The sequence below is a fragment of the Oryzias melastigma genome, linkage group LG21 (assembly GCF_002922805.2).
Source record: "Oryzias melastigma strain HK-1 linkage group LG21, ASM292280v2, whole genome shotgun sequence".
Classification (NCBI taxonomy): domain Eukaryota; kingdom Metazoa; phylum Chordata; class Actinopteri; order Beloniformes; family Adrianichthyidae; genus Oryzias; species Oryzias melastigma.
The window spans coordinates 27,957,606-27,962,638 of NC_050532.1; the positions used below are offsets into that span (position 1 = coordinate 27,957,606).

Below are 5,033 nucleotides of genomic sequence, written 5' to 3' on the forward strand. Positions count from 1 at the left end.
ACAAACACACGAGCACGATGAAACCATCAGAACCAGAACTCATCCAGTTCTTGAGCAGAGCAGCAGTCCGGTCCTGACCCGGAGGAGGATTCAAAGCCCAGACAGAACTTCAGATAGAGACCCAAACACCAGAACCTCTCAGGTCACGCGTGTGGAAGGGAAGCGCGAGTGAACCCGTAGACCTCCGTCTCAGCAGGAGGAACTCCTCCTTCAAACGCCGTCTCAGGTCCACGGGAGGATCGTCAAAGGAACCGGCGCCGCGGTGACCCCCCCCCCATGTTCAGTCCATAAATCCAGACCTTCTGTTTTCCCACCGCGGACTCAGAACCAGCGCCTCTCCACAGACCGTCTGTGGTTCTTCCATCTCTGCCGGTCTCTACGCCGTCCACACGGCTGCAGGCTCCACAGGAAGTTCTGGAGCGGGCTCAGACGGAGGACCAGGTGGACCATGATCCACCCAGGAGCAGAAGCCCAGAGTTTGACCCGGCTTTAATGCTGACACAGCACAAACTGTGACAGTTCCAAACCGCCCCCCGCCCTCACGGCAGCCGACTGGGGGGGGCTATTTCTGCTCCTGCCCCCCCGTTCTTAAGCAACTGTGTCCTCGGCCTCCTGAGGCATTCGAGGCTCCGACAGCTGTCTGGAGCGCCGCCCCACGGACTCCCGCCGCCCAGGAGGACGGTTATAACGGGCAAGGACCGTCCTCGTGGGGGGGGGTAAAGAGCGAGCTGATGGGAGGGGAGGAAGAACGGAGGGCGAGCAGAAACACGCCAGGAAGCAGCTGCATACCTGAGGGTCGTAAAGGTGCAGCTCCGATCACCTGGAGGTCACATGACTCCTTTAAGAGCACAAACATCCCAGAGATCAGCTGGATCCATTCACCCAGCGCTGCAGAACCCAGTCCAGGGAGGAACCAGGAGGTTCTGCCAGAACCGTCTGGGTTTACTTTGACGATCCAAAACCAAAGCATGAGCGCCGTCTGCAGCCTCCAGTCTCCCGACCGTTCAGAGAAGTTCTGAGGAACCAGCTGCACCTGAAGACTTACGCAACCCAACCATGTTTGCACGGTTAAAGTCAACAGAGACTTCAGCGGCGGGAGGAGCTCCAGCGATGCACCAACACAGTCCCAGTCTGAGAAGGGCCTGAAACCTGAGGGAACGATGGCGGCATCACGCCATCCTCCACGCCGACCATCATTGGATCCAGTTTCAAAGCCTTCCCGGTGACGTTTTTTAACCAAAACGTTGTTTTTAGGACGGTTTCTGTTCATTAGAAATCACCCTCTGAGTCTTTAGTGAGACTGTTGGCACAGAACTCCCCGCCCCCCTTCCCCTCGCCGCTGCTGAGAGTTTTTTGTTTCATAAACGCCAAAACTCAGGCAAAATGAAGCACGTTTCTATGGAAACTACAGTCACCAATCTTGACAGGCGACACCCCTTCCACTGAAAGCAGCTCAGGAGAATCGGGGGGGGGGGGGCACCACATGTTATTACCGAGGCATCTGATTGGTCAGTTTATAACCTGAAGGTGTCAGAACCAGAAAGTTGCTTCTGACCAATAGACTGACAGAGGAACCGCTGTTTATTTAAGGGTCTATGGGAATTTGGCTTCATGGAGCCAGCAGGTACTTCCTGTTTGGAACACCAGGGGGGAGGAGTCACTCAGTCCATTGATATACCGTCTATGCTCTGTTTACACCCTCCCCCACTAGCTTACAGCCCCTCACACCCCCAACATCACATTAAAAAATGACAGCAGCATCGTTTCTATCCATCCGTTCGGTTCTGATCCAGATTCCAGCTCAGACCAGGAAAAAAAAAAAAGATGGATCCATTTGTCTGAATGAGGCGGAGCATGAGCTTGTGGCCCCGCCCAGAAAGAGATTGAAAGGAGAATCAGGTCTCGTAGATCTGGATCCTCGTGGATCTCCTGCAGACCCCAAACCTCCCATGAAGCTGATCTGAGCTCAGAGACCTTCAGCTGGACTGATACCGTCTTCATCTGTTCACAGCAGACCACAGAAGTTCTGATCCAGAAGACCACCCGTAAACAGGTTTCCCGCTGCAATAATCCGGTTTCCTCCCTCACAGCAGCAGGTTTTGGTGCAGAACAGCACAAACCCACGTTCCGCTCTGCAGAGACGCTGATAAAGGCTGTTGTGTCTTCAGAGGAGTCGACCTCCAGAAACCCGGCTCCAGATTCCTCTGTGGTGACCCGGGAACCTGTTTCTGCTGAGCGTGCAGACCTGAACAGAACCGGGCCATGTCTGACGGCATCGCCCATCTTTACCAGGGAAGACCTGAAACAGTCAGAACGTCTTCTGCACCAGAACCAGCGCTGCTGTTTCCAAACATCAGAGCTCCTTCTGTGACGGAAACCAGCAGCTTTCCTGAGGCTCATAGTTTCACATCCAAGCCCTCTAATTTAGCTCGGGATGCAGCACTTATCTGCACGGAGATGTGGGAGGGGGGGCTGGGAAGCAGATTTTCCTCTTCATCCGTGAGGAGCAGGAAGTGACCCCACACAACAAACATGTTTCTCCTGAAATTGAAGCTCTTATTTCCGTGGAGAACATGAGATGGTCGGGATGGACAGTCGGGGTTTTTGAGGATTCATGACTGATTTAAAGTCGCGTTCTTCCACAAACCAAATGAAAACGTCAAAAACAAAGAAAACCTCTGATCTGAAAAACACAAACTTAACCGTCATTAGCTTTAAACTAACTAAAAATAGAGATGATAGTTTATTAAACTTTTTATGAATGGTGCAGCTTCTGTTCATTTGTTTCTGGGATTAAAACAAGATGAAATCAAATGAGAGATCAGGAATATACGTTCCATCAAACTCGTTTTGACAGATGCCCCGCCCCTCAAGATGACGTAACAATTTAATATGTAAGAGTACATAGGGTCAAAGGTCACCTGTCAAAATGAGTTTGATGGAAAGTGTATTCCTGATTTCTCTAATGAGGTCGGCATCTGGAACAAGGAACTATTTTTCACTAAAGAGTTTTGGTCTCACGGACTCAAATATGACAAGTGAAGAATTTGGTGCTGAACTCACAACTTTCTTCAACTTTACTACAATCTGACAGAATACAAAGTAACGACTAATCGAATATTTAAGTAGTCGTCGACTACTTAAATATTCGATTAGTCGTGGCAGCTCTAGATTCCGGTTCATTCCTCCAGAGCGGTTCAGTCTTGGGGGGTGAACCTGATGAAGCATTCAGAACCCTGATCATAGTTCGGACACGGGGGTGTGGCCTAATATTCCCCAGAGGGAAGTCTGCTCTCATCCTTCATCTCAAAGCTTCTGCAGAATCGTGTTGATGAAGAACGTAAATGAAACCGTCCCCTCAGAACCTTCCAGTCTGGATCTGCTGGACCCGCCTGGTTCTGTGGGATCCAGCAGCACATAAACACAGCTGTGTTTATCTCGGATGAGACTCTCTCCAGAGTCGCCCGGCAACAGACCGCTAACCAGCTCCCTGGGAGATCCGGCGCCTGGTTATTTCTGTCAGCGGGTGGCTGTCGGCGCGGCGAGACGCCGCCAGACAGACAAACTGAGGAGCAGGAAAAGGTCTCCACATGGATGCAGCAGAGCACCCCGGCAGAACCATCAGAACCACCAGAACCTCCAGGACGCCGCTAACAAAGCTGCAGGATTTCTACCAGGGGGCTAAAGGGCAGAGGCTCCGCCCCCAACCTAACCCAACAGCCCCCTCCCGGCAGGTCAGAGGTAATCCTCTGTTTCCAGAGTTCTGATGAACAACTGGAGGTCACTAATCGATCGGGTTAAACCCACAGAACTGCAGAGAACATGAGGGAGGTCTGATTCTGGTTCTGGAGGTTCTGGAGGATAGGAGAACAGGAACTGAGGTCGTTCCGGCTGAAACCGCCGTTTGAGGTCAAACAGCTGCTGTGACGTCAGTGTTACTAAACCTAATCCTGAGAGCTTTAACGCATCACGGAGCAGAATCATCCCAGCTCCAGGAACACCAACCGGACTAGAACAGAGATCCAGAATCCAGCAGAACCGGGACCACCAGGACCTAACCCATTGGGAAATATTCCATAATCCTTCACAAAGTTATTCAGATTACAGCAGAACATCAGAGGAACATGGTTCTGACCGTCGTGATGTCATCACAACCAGAACATCCAGAAGTTCAAAGATCACAAGAACCCTCAGGATCCAACTGAGGGATTCATTTAAAGATCAGTCCTCTCCTGAAGTTCTGAAGGAACAGGATCACTTCCAGAACTTCGGCCTCCTGTTGGCGGTGGAGCTCAGACCGAAAGAAGTTCTAGTTCCATCAGCAGAAACATCCCAGCTGCATCTGGAGGGAAACTTCAGCGATCCGATTCCAAAAACACTGAACAGGATTCCCACCTGGATTCAGGCGGAACCGCTGCTCCACAGCTGGAAGATCAGCTGATGGGGGGAGGGGGGGGGTCAGGTCAGAACCAAACAGCTGGGTTTTACCCACAAAGCTTTGCTGGACTGTGTGTGGATCTAAAGGATGTATTCTGTCGAATCTGGATCAGAACCACAGAGACCACCTGACCCCCCCCCCCCATCAGTCAGTCATCCTCCAGCGGAACCGACAGCGACCCAAAAGATGTGGCGCGAACGGTTAGGAGATGACGTCATCGAGCAGAGGAGGCCAACCGAACCTCCCGCACCGACATGTAACGACGGCATCCACCGACCCGCCCCGACATTTACCGCAGAAACCCCGCAGCACGCGCGGCTCCGGACCCGCAGCTCCTCCATGTGAACCCCTCGATGCGCGCGCGCACTACCTGTCAATAACTACACTGGCTCGCGCACAAAGACCTACAACTGCACACGCACAAACAGATGCCATTTTTAAAGCCACGTCCGTGCGGGACTCCGTCGACGCACGCGCGCGCCCCCCGCGCGGCGATTTCTGTGGAGCTTCCACGCGAACCCACGACGCGCGCACGGAGGAGTGTTTACGTGCAGAAAGATGCGGGGGGCTGCGCGGGCTACAAACAGCTAGCCAA

At 52.6% G+C, this 5,033-nt stretch overlaps 1 protein-coding gene across 1 annotated transcript in view; it reads right to left on the bottom strand.

The window, feature by feature from the left end:
• Positions 1–5,033, bottom strand: part of ptpn4a (protein tyrosine phosphatase non-receptor type 4a) — a 36,750-nt gene that overhangs the window by 30,779 nt on the left and 938 nt on the right. The window lies entirely within an intron of this gene.